The sequence below is a fragment of the Serinus canaria genome, chromosome 3 (genome assembly GCF_022539315.1).
Source record: "Serinus canaria isolate serCan28SL12 chromosome 3, serCan2020, whole genome shotgun sequence".
In the NCBI taxonomy this organism is placed as follows: Eukaryota; Metazoa; Chordata; class Aves; order Passeriformes; family Fringillidae; genus Serinus; species Serinus canaria.
The window spans coordinates 23,375,965-23,388,057 of NC_066316.1; the positions used below are offsets into that span (position 1 = coordinate 23,375,965).

The 12,093-nt window shown below is 42.2% G+C and overlaps 1 protein-coding gene across 8 annotated transcripts in view; it reads right to left on the bottom strand.

The window, feature by feature from the left end:
- The window catches only part of TRERF1 (transcriptional regulating factor 1), a 98,728-nt gene that overhangs the window by 67,123 nt on the left and 19,512 nt on the right, over positions 1 to 12,093 (bottom strand). For all 8 annotated transcript variants that reach the window (XM_030235529.2, XM_030235527.2, XM_030235528.2 and 5 more), the window contains exon 2: positions 3,134 to 3,189. The gene's annotated coding sequence lies outside the window, so the exon portion shown is untranslated. The remainder of the gene's footprint in view (positions 1 to 3,133; positions 3,190 to 12,093) is intronic.

Below are 12,093 nucleotides of genomic sequence, written 5' to 3' on the forward strand. Positions count from 1 at the left end.
CTTATAGAATGGTTTTGTATTTATGATCTGAGCAACCGGGCAGACCTCATGCGAAACTGGACTCGCAATTCACAAGGGCTCCGGATGGCTCGGAAGGAAGCAAGATAAAGGCACAGGGAAATATGGGGGAAGGAAAAGAAAATATTGGGTGAGAGGTCTGGCACCTATCAACATCACTGCATGCTTGCCAAGTCTCATAATTTCATCACTAGGCTTCAGGAATATCAAAAGAGGTATTATTCATTTTTTTAATTCCACCCTGTCATGGAATCAGGAGAACAGATGCCAAAAGCCAGCCATTACAAGGAAGTCACCATGGCTAGCATTAAACCAAAATTATTTCTGCACAGAGTGGGCCATCTCTTGTTGCTTTAAATGGTATCTAAACCCCTTTAATTGCAATGGCAGCACGAAATATGGGAGCTCATCAGACTGACTCGTCCTGAAGAAGAAACAGAAAGGAATGGGTCAGGAAATATCCATGAAAACTAAGCAACCAAGGAAAAACATTGATAGGAGGCACAGTCAAAACCTGAGGGCATGTTTGGGGCAGAATCCAGATGACTGTATGGAAGGATGAAAACCTAAATGTAAATGAGGAGAGGGAATGTAGAAAGGGAGCAGGAGGTTAAAAAAATGAAATAAATGAAGTAACACTGATGACATCTTTAGTAGCTAGGGATGGTTCAAAGAATGGGTGACACCTGCAGCCTTGAGAAGGAACATGACCAGGACAGACACTTCTTGCAACACAGGAGGACCAGGAGTGGGACAGTAGCATTTCTCCAGCCCAGGCTGCTGGGAAAAGGATAAACAAAGACCTCTTAGAGAAAGGAGAGCAAAATACACCCATTCCTAGCTCAGAATTGAATTTTACACTGAGAAGGTATCACACAAAATCAGGACAGAATATTTCCTTTTAGAGGTGAAAGAGGACAGCCAGTGCATAGTGGTACTTCTTCACCACAGAATCTCATTTTAATGCCGGACCAGTTGCTGGGATCTGCCTCACAGTTTGCACGTGCCCAGGGCTGGCAATAAAGCAGTGGTGAGAGGAGGTGTCATGGAGGTGTCATGGCCTCAAGCTGCAGAGCTTGCTAGAAATAGAGCCTCCTCAGGGGTCGTTTTAAAAGACAAGGGGAGAGTGAACTTGCACTGGGAGAGACAGAACAACAGCAGTCAGCTGCTGTGCTACAAGAGCTGCCCATGCTACAGCACACAGATTTGTCAATATTTACTCCACAGAAGAGAGCAGTACACAAAATTACACAGTGTAATATATGTACACTATATAATACATATATAATACATGAGAATAATGTCTTCAGGAAACACCAGCAGCTGAATGAATTGTTGTTTCACCAAACGTCCCGTCCCAATTGCTGACGCACAGCGAAGTCCCCAGCATTGCTCTGACACTGGACAAACAGACTTCTCAGTGAACTGAATCTGAGCAAAGCAACCTGAACATGAGCACTGCTACCTGTCCCATCCTAGCCATGCTTCTTTTCAACAAAAGCACACATACCCCAGTGGCAGTGCCACAGTGGGCACAGCTTGGCTCCAGCCAGGGCAGAGCTGCCAGCACCGTGCGACAGGGGTGGTGCACGGTGCAGTTGGGCTGGAAAGTCTAAGAGGTCCTGAAAACAATTTTAATTACCCCTTTTTGGAGGATAGAAGGGCTGGTTGGAACACGTGCAAGTGAAGCAGCTTGTTTACATAACAAATGAGGTATGCGAGGTGCTTTGTGTACCAGCGATGCACACTGCAAGCTCTCTCACCTGGAGAGCTGTGTTCCACCAACTACACACACACAAGACCACCTTTGTGTAGAGAGCAAGACTTTAGATAAAATATTCATAACAAGATCCAACAGTGCCATGAAAGAGGGTGGTTTGAATGGACAAAACATCTAATACTTGCAAAAAAAAAAAAAAAAAAAAAAAGAAAAAACAGGCAGCCACCAAGTCTTTGATTCTTGCATATACCACATGGTGCCAAGAGTCATTCAAAGTTTTCAGTTCTTGCTTGAGCAGTCACCCTCCAAAAATAAATCCACCCTCCTTGGAAAACAAAACTCACACGAAAAAAGAACAAAAAAAAACCCTTACAAACCAAAAAAACTCAAGAGCATCTACAAGAGCTAAATGTCTGAATCCAAGGAAGAAGTCATTTAGTCCTGATCCTCATACAATGGCATCATGCATTTAGCTGTTTCCATGACATTTTCCAACCAAAAGCCAAAAAGAACAATAGGGATTTTTGAGGCCTGTAAATTGTACAGAACTCAGGAAGAAGGGGGAGGCAAAAATGAAACAAACAAGTGATAGAGCTGGATAGCTGCAGTGTGGATTGTACACTGAAAGACAGTGACAATCTCTAGGTAATACTACTTTTGTCCTTGGCTCTTTGTTGTTTGAACATGGTTCTCCCAGCACCTAAGAGTTTTACAGACATCTACTCCTCTCTAACAGTGGCAACCTCTGAAGTAGAAACCATAAGGAAAAAAGTATCCACCTAAACACTACCTTTTAAAAATGCTATTAGAAGATAAATTTTAAAAGATCAGCAAACTTGCAGCTTCCTTCAGCACATTAGGGACAGCAAATATTAATTTCAAACTCAAATCTAGAGCATTTCTACACATATATACTCTTGTTCTAACAAAAACCAGTCCAAATTTGAGAATACTGCAACAAGAAAAACAAGTTTTAAAGTGTAGAACTTAAAACAGCTCAAAGATCTTTTGAACTTTTAAATATCTGGGGTGGGGATGTGGGGGAGGCAGTATCTCAAAACGAAAGAAAAACTTCTCTACATCCTCTGTTACTTGAAAAAAAAAAGCTCTAAAATAATAGCATGACTATCTTGCTAACCCCTGTGCCTGCAAGGGCATCGCTTTTTGTCTTCTGGCTTTTGTACATCAGTTCACCAAGAGAAAGAACTGGTCACAAGCTGTATAGAACAGAGATGGTTTCTGCTCAGAAGCTCAGAGGCAGATTTAACTTAAAAATAATTATCACAATTATTTGCATGGTTCTGCCAGGAAAAAAAAAAAATTATCCTCAATCCAAAAAACCATCCAGTGTGACAGCTTTGTGTAGGAACATGTTTATCTTACCCTCTCTCTTACCTTATCAGACACATCTCCTCGTCCTATTCAAAATACAGCAAGTCATGAAATTCCATCTGCAACAAAAGGAAAAGCCCATTAATACCTCCTGATAACCTTACAACAGAAGTCTAATAAGCAGTTCAAGAAATAAAAAAAAGTTAAAGTTCTCCTGCCATTCCAGTATAATCCACACCCCAGGCAAGTCGCCCTCCCATTTGCGGCAATCTGGGAAGCACGGATAATAAAGGCATTAAAGATGTTGTAACATGCCCTGTAAGAAACATGCTCTTCCTCCTTTGGCAGGGCTAACAGAGGTGGCCAAAGCATCCAGGTTGTCCTGCAGAGTCATAAGTAAGTCTGCAGCATCCTCTCATTAAATTAAATGAGCATCAAATTACATAATGTGAACAGTTGTAAAATGAGACCAACGGTAATGGCTAGAAATAATCCCAGTGGTGTTATACATTGTGGAGACAATTTTCCATCAGACTATCAAACCTGGGTAAGCAGCACTTTTTATCTCCAGGCCAAGAAACTGTCAGCATCTCTTAAAAACCAGTAAAACACGCAAGAAATGGAACAAAACTCTCATGCTCAAGTTTAAATGATGCCTACCCCGAACAAGTACATTTAATTTCTTAACTCCTTTACAGACCAACCTTTCAAAGCAACCAGGGTGTTTTTATAATATAAGTAAACATGACACAGTCTGGCATACTTGGGGTCAGATGAAAGAATACCACACACCTAACCAAAAAATTTGCAACCTGAAAATTGTCAATAAAATTTACAGTCTGGATAGACTCAGGCTTGAACAAACATTTTGCCACAGCACTATGAAGAAGAGACGACATGACCTGCAATCCAGCCAGTCCATGACTCACTAGGGCAGAAGAGAGACCTCCCATCTGGCAATCTGTAAAACTCTAAGAGTTTGCCTGGAGTGAGAAGTGTGAATCAAGGACCTAAAAAACCAAACAAACCAATCCCTTCACGCTCTTTTAGCCCTTCCAGTGTCCTGCCCACCAAGTCCAGAAGCCTGTTAGTCCAGTGCCAGAGTGGAAAAGGTCTGAAAAGTGCAATGGTGAAATGGCACACAAGAGAATACTATTAAAAAACCAAACAAACAATGCTTAATTTTTTCAATCCAGTTATCTGGGGGGAGATACAGTGGGAACTAAAGCATTTGAAGCAAAGAGCTTTCATGTTTGCCTACCTCTTCTGTTATGATGCTACTAAAGGTATCCCTGTGCCTAAAGTAAAAAAGTGAAAAAAATAGGTGCACCCTCACTTGTTTTTTTTTCAACACCGAGCAGCTGCAGCCATGATGTCAACAGAACCCAGCAGGAACCCACAGGGGCTCAGTGCCACAGAAAGGTGACATCCCTCACCACACTGCAGTGCCATTTCCCCACCAGCAAAATGGGGATGGCGGCATGTGGGTCCCCAGCCAGCGACCAAATTGCCAGCTCTGGGGTGCTTCCTTTTTCCCCTAAGTGCTAAAAAACAAACCTTTCCTCCTGTAAATACCATTTGCTCAGATTATACTAATAATCATTAATTTTTTTGGCATTACCAGAATAATATGACGACTCATGACACCGCTATGGGGTTTGGTTTTTAAAAAGTATTTGTTTTGTTATTCTTTTTTTGTTTTTTCCTTAGGAAGAAGAGATCTTCTCTCCACATTACAGAAAGACAGAACAAAGAGAGCTACTGACCAATAGCCCACTTCAGTATCCCTACCCTCCTATTCCCCTGCCAACCCAGTAAAATTCCTCAGAGCACAACCTCTTCCTGACTATTTTCAGAGCAACTGTAGCAATCATACAAGAACAATGGGGAAGTTTGTTTTACTCAAAGAGTAAATGTTTTGCAGCTTCCAATGTAAATATTTTAATTAATGGATTTTTTTTTTAACTCTCTACTGCCTTGCTTGTGTTCACATTCACACAGAGCCACCAGGACAGAAGCAGCACTCAACTACTGTAACACAGGGGAGAAGAGAATACAACATAGAAAATGACTCCAGAAAAAGCACCTTCATAACCAAATCAAAATTCAGTGAGCATTTGCTGGGGGAGACTTGTTATAATTTAAATTCTTAAATAAGAATTTAAGAGAAGCAAGTCTGCTCTTGCTCTGTGTCCAGCCAAGGGCCCATATCAGTTCCCACTGAGACTGTGGGCCTGTTTTCATAGGCAGCTTGTAGAAAACCACAACCCAATGTATTTCTGAAACAACATAATGCCCAATGATCAGACTACAAGGAAAAACTGACTTATCCTTTTGTGTCAAAATCATTATGGTGGCTTTTAACCACTCATCGCTGAGCATTCACTTCACAGAAATGCTCAAATCTCCTCTTATTAATCTATAAACCAAGTGCTGCAGACTGTCAGCAGGGTGGGACTCAGATTCACTCTCTCTAGGCCAGACTGTTTTGGTACTACAGAAAGTGGCTGCACTGAGATGCCAAGCCATCCTGCACGTGCTCCTCTGATGGTTTCTGGATGCAGGAGCAGCCCAGGTTCAGGCAGCTCATTCTCTTTACACAGCGCCTCTCCCCTAAGAAATTCTCTTCCTCCTCTGTCCCCAGATACCAGGATAAAGTTTGGATGCACTATCAGCAGATGGCTGGCATTCAAGATTTTTTTCAAGTTTCTTTTTCAAATGAAGTAGGACACAGATGGTGACGTTCCTGCTTTCCCAAAGCCTGGAACATGAACATAGACCGGTCTGAGAAAGCTCAAACCCATAGTACCTTTCTGGAGAGCTGCACAAATTACTGCACGGACCAGTTTAGCCTCAAGCAGTCCCACACGTGGCAGTATTTCCCTTCCCCTGCTTTTATCTGAATGGGAGGTTTTGTTCTTCTTGTACTGACCTCACCACACTTGATGCCTGTTAGCAACATCCTTTCAGAAGCTCAAACAAGCTCAGTAGAAATTCCCTGCCACTGTAAGAAATAGACATGCATCCCCCAGGTAAAATCCTCACTGTACCCTTCAAAAAATTACCACATCTGTGCTCTTCCACCACCTCATGCACGGTGCTGGTTGCTCACTTGTAAGGCTCCCTAGATTCTGCAATTCTCACTGCTGTCCACCTCCAAGGCAGTGGCAGCTCCACCACCTCCAAGCCAGGGGCAGTGGCACTTTGGCTCATCACATCCCACTAGGCAGTGGCTAGCACTGGAACTGATGGGAAGTGGCCTACTGCCCTCTCTCCTGCAGGAGCTCCTGAGGAAGGAGCAAGACCTCCCAACTCCATTTCAAGGACAAACCTTCCACAGTGCTACATTAGCAAATGCTGACTCTCAACCACTCCCCATTTAGGATGGGGAGCAGCAGGAGAAGGAATACCTGGCTCTTACTAGAGAGAGACCCCCTAATTTGGCAGCAGCAGGAGATGCTGGGGACAACGAGGCCCCTGCTGTTCCTGCACGGGCAGGCTGGTGCTGTGCAGAAGGAAGCAGGAGCAAGCAGACACACCGCTCCTCATGGTGTGCCCCCACCAGGGTACCTGACTGCTGGGTAGGGTAAATGGGCACCAAAGGACAATGGCAGAGAGAGCTCCCCTTGCAGCAGGGTCATTCAGAAAGATGTGTTTGCAAAACCCTTCCTTGTCCCTCACAATGCCACAAAGTGAAAGTAAAACTCCTCATCTTACTTTTGAGTGCAATACCATCGCTATGTACTGATACTGTAGACGTTTATACAGTATCAACTTCAGCTTCTACATCAGAAAAAACTTTCCTTAAAAAAAAACCCCAAAATAACCAAACCCCTCCCATAATTTCTTTCTCCAAATTCCCTATCAGATTTTCTGGCTATACATGCAACATCAAAACAGAGAGTAAGGATCAAAGAAGAAAGTATCTCTGCTTGGAATAGACTTCTCAAAGTGTGTCTAAACACACCTTCCATGGAAGACCCAAGTGAGGTGGCAGACGTTCCATGAAGCCCTCAAAGTGCACAGACTCTAGAAAAGGAGATCTCTGAGCAAGAGAGCAACCTAAGGCTAATGCCAGTCCTTCCACCTTCCTCTCTGACCTTTTCTAGGGAAACACTACATTTGACTTCCTCCTATGCCTATTTAATCAGCAATGTGAAACTTGCACAACCTTACCGGTGTCTCTGTGGTCTTCCCATCAGGGCAATGAGTAGAAACACACCCCAAAGGAGCAGAACATTCATAAGTCTCCCATGCCCACGGGATGGAAAAGCGAGTGGGGAGAGAACAGATGAATGTTAATCTCTCCTCCTTGCCGCCAGCAGCAGTCTGTACTCTCCCACGCAGACAAGAGGGAGGCTGTACAATTTGTTGAGGCCAAACTGTCTGGAAAAATGCTTGGAGAGAAAACTGATGGCAAATTCTCTTCTCTATCTCTTCGTGTACTGTAGGGAAAGTGAAAGTCAGTCAGAGAGTTGCTGATAGAACATGAGACCACAGGGTCTTTAAGGGGCTGCTTTTATGCAAACCGCAGCGCTGGGCTATGCAGGACTCTATCAGTTCAACATATTCACTGCCTAAAATATTCCGCTCACACACTGCTTGCACTCCGACTTCTTATGGGAAATACTTTCATTGGCAGATTAAGCTTTTTCTCTGATCATAAGAACACAAAGAGGACCTGATACCACTCCATTACAGCTGTTAATTCACAAATGCAGGACTTCTCTCTAGCCTACACGACTCCAAACACCTACTTCCTACCCTGAGTAGGTAGGTAGCCAGTAAGCACATGAAATACTGAGCTTGGAGCAGTTGCCACCACAGACACTTCTTTAACTGATCTGTGCCTCAGAGGTGCCTGTCAGCACACAGGGCTGTACATGTGCCAAACGAGAGCATGGGGGAGAAGCTCCAAGCAGGAAACAGAAGCTTGTCTTAGATTAGCACAGCTCACTCAAGTGTAGTGCTATGCTCAGATTTGGTTTTGATTTGCAAACCTTGCTGTCATTGCCTGAGAGGACGTTTCAAGTTTGGTTAAAATAGGCAAAAAACAAAAGCCAGAAAGCTGAAACAAACACACAAATTAAATTAGCCTGGCAGCAGTAGGTACCTTTAAAAACTATGCAAGATGCATGTTCCTCAAACCCCGTTTTACAGCTTGCTTTTCCACCTCCCCTTCCAGCTGAAGGCAGCATCTTGGATGGGCACTTCCCCGGTCTCCAGCAAAACATATTCAAAAAGCAGAGAGAGCAAAAGGAGAGTCTCTCTGCTGCAGCAGTTTGAGACATCATCAGCCACCTCTGATCTTTACTGAGAATCCCTCCTCACCAACCCCAAATCCATACTACAAATGTGTTGCCTGTTGAGATAACTTAGAAATAAGTCAAGCCCAAGACAAACTAAGCTGCAAGGAAATTTCAAATGGTACTCTGGTGAGCTGATGGCATGTTTCTAGTTCTCACTGGTAATTCCAGAATTAAGAGTCCTGGAGTCCCCATACTGCCTGAAGACAGTAGATCCTACCCTCAAACACACGTGCCAGCATTGCAGATGTGGTTTTGATGAATACCTGTCCAGCAGGAACCACTCCAGAGAAACCACTTGCTTACTCTAGCTCACAAGAATCACAGTAGCAGAGACATACTACAACCAGTATCTTGATCAAGGGCAAAGGGAAAGTTCTTTGGGTAATCTAGAGAAGGATTCTGAACCTTAAAGGGAAAAATTCAGTGAAGAACGAGGCGGGGAAAAAACCCACTATTTAATGTTAGCGTTTATTAATGTTTAGCCTTCAACTGTGGATAAACAGAGAAGAATCTCTCTGCTTGTGCACATATTTAAAAGACTGTTTACACATGAAGTCCAAAAGGATGTCCTCATTTTATAAATAATTTGATCTGATGACTACATCAGAAAAAAGTGCAACTTAAGGCTACATACAGAGGCAAAATACTTGGCTATTAATGTCTAAACACGGGCAGGGGGGGCAAAGACTAAACATCAGAGTCACTAAAACTCAGCAAATGGTTTATAGTTGAAGCTAAGTGCATAACATAGTGCACATTCAACATCCACCAAACTGCCACTCTCCTCAAACGTATGAAGCTGTGCTTGCCAGTAGGACACTTCAGTATTCAATATGAGAGTCTCCTAAATGCAAACATTTCCTCTGCTACTCATACCTGACCACATGAGCCATCCAGCAATGCCTTACTCCTCCTGTGGGGCAGGCACAACACCTCATACAGCACACTTGTGGAGCCACAGGGTCAGGTAACACACAGCATCGGGAGAAGCTGAGACTACTCTCGCACAGAAACGAGGAGAAAAGGTCCTCAAATTATTTACTGTCTGAACTCAGAGCCTGTGGCTTTGTTTTCCTTTGTCACATGCTCCTGTATGTACATACAGATGTAGTTACATGTGTGTGCACTTTGCTTAAGATCCATCACTCTGCATGTCAGTTCAGTGGGGGAAACAATGCACACAAGGAACTCTGTGTTACCCTATGAAGAAATACTATTTCCAGGTAAAATTTCCTCTGAATGCACAGACTTAGTTTCTAGGTTATTTCCTCAACTGAGAACCTGTAAACAGCACTGTAAGAATACTGTCAGCAGTCGCCAAAGAGGATCAAAGTATTTGCTACCCCAAATTTTTATAGACTTCCTAAACAGAAAAAAAGAATGGATTTTTTTTAATGTTCTCTATTTACTGCTGCGAGCCATAATGCCAGGTCATACTCCACATAAATTGCCTCTTACTTTAAGCTCAAAGCCTGCCCTTGTGCAATCAAGAGGCCTGCATGCAGAAGAAAGGAACAGAGGATTAAAAAAAAAAAAACAGCACACATGTAATTTTGGTAGAGCTAAATTTTCTGTAACTACTGATACTGTATATAGAGTATCTGATATTCACTATCAGTAAGGAGTATCTCACAATGAAGTACAAATCTGTGATTTTAAGAAAAACTGCATTTCTGACCAAGGAGCAATGAGGACAGCAAGCATTTAACTTGAAATCAGCAACCACACGTGGTAAGAAAGGCCTGCCAGGATGTGATCCTTAATTATGACTTCATCCTGCACAGCTCCCTTGAAAAAGGATCAGCTGAGACATCTTGCCCAAAGCAGCTTCTAAAGAGCACAGCTCAACCAAAGAGAAGACCACGGTGCCAAAAATAACAATAAAAGAAGTTTTCCCCACAAGTAATGAGGTATCCCTTATAATTCAACCCTATAAAACCAGATTTGTCAAGTTCTAAATTAGGTTGCAGCAATATTTCATTGCACCATAAATCTTCCTACCACCCTAGTAAAGATGCCTAATAATTTAATATGCCATAATTTTATTTTTTTTAATCTGGAACTCATCAAAAATTGCCTAAAATAGGCATCTCTTTTACAGTCCATTTTCCACATACGTACAGATTCCAAAATGTAACCGGTTTGTATTTTTTGCAAGGAAAATCGTTTGCAAAATGCATTTACATGTAGACTACCAAAGGTTGTAATTATCTCTCTTGGGCTTTTTAGGTAGGTCAGTGAACATCCTACAAAGGCTTCTGTATTATCCATGATATTCATTCAGTATCCATTTTTTCAAAAGGAGTACAACCTTCTTAAAGAATTACACCAACAAGTAAAATTTTCAGAGGAAAAAGTGGGTTTCCAGAGTCAAAAAACTTTCAGAACGTTTTTTTCTTTACATTTATTAAAAGTTTCACAGCCTCTTTCTTGCTGAAACAGATTACTTCACAAGAATGCTGAATTCCAACAGCCTCATGTACTTCTATTTCAGTGGATAACATGCACCTCACATAATGACTTCAAATAAAAAGAAATAAAAGCGGAAGATATTTAAGGGGGGGGGGGGGGGCGTGAGATACTGCCAGTACTTGTTATAAAAATTTCTAATTCCCTTTCCCTCCCAACTAATCAGGTCTGTAATAAAAGAAACACTATTTCAAAGCAGTTGCCACGTCTGTAAATGCCAGCACTGTAAAAAGTTAAAAATATGATCACATCAAGTGCTATGAAAAATACACATTTTTCCTCATGAAATAGATATGATGAAAACACCTCTAGAACTTTAAGATTGCTCAAAGTTTGGAAAAAAAAAAAAAAACAGTGATGTCATTATTTTCCTTCTGCTTCTGAGAAGTTTACATCCTTGCTTCCTGCTGCCTCTCTTTACTTTTCTTAACCCAAGGAACACAGGACAGGCACCACAGTGCTGGGATCAGGACAAGTCCAGGACAAGTCCCTTTTACATCTCACCAAGCCTCCCCTAACAGCAACTCAATAAAAGTTGCACTTCCAGAAGCTAAAATAAGAACTGTCCTCTTATTTGCCATGTCTCTGTGAGTACACAGTCCAGCTTTCCTTTCCTTTCCCCTGTTCAGACCAGGGTCACAAGCAGTGTAGGGAGAAGCTAACTGGTGGTCCTGATCCTGCCAAAGCCCAGGAGGAAAGGGGCAGAAAGAGCCAAATGGAGTATGCAGCAATGAAGATGTGTTTCACTACTCTGCCTATCACATGATTGCACTCCCTGCCGTGGAGTCTCCATACAGGGCTGAAGTCAAGATAGTGACTGGCACAACCATTTCACAGCTTGCTGGCAGATCATAGAGACAATTTTAAAGATAGAAGAAATACAGAAAAAAAAAAGTGTTTTTTGTTTTTTGGTTTTTTTTTAACTTCAAATGCTTTACACTGGGGCAAGGCATTAACAAAAATGTTATTTTAGGTAACTGTCTGACTCATTTTTTGCTAAAATTAAAATTTATCAACCAATTCCTAAAGAGCCAGGCAATCTAAAAGCAGTTCCCTGCAAAAAAGCTGAGTTCATACTATTCAAGGAACTTCCTAACCTTGATTTTTAGGCTAACATACAGCCAACCTTGATATTTCTCTCTTGCTTTCCACACTGAAACAGCGAGAACTTTATTTTCCCCTTTACTTCATGTACCAAACTGCTGAGTTTTCTGTGCTGCACATTTCCTTTAGGGGTGCTCAGGC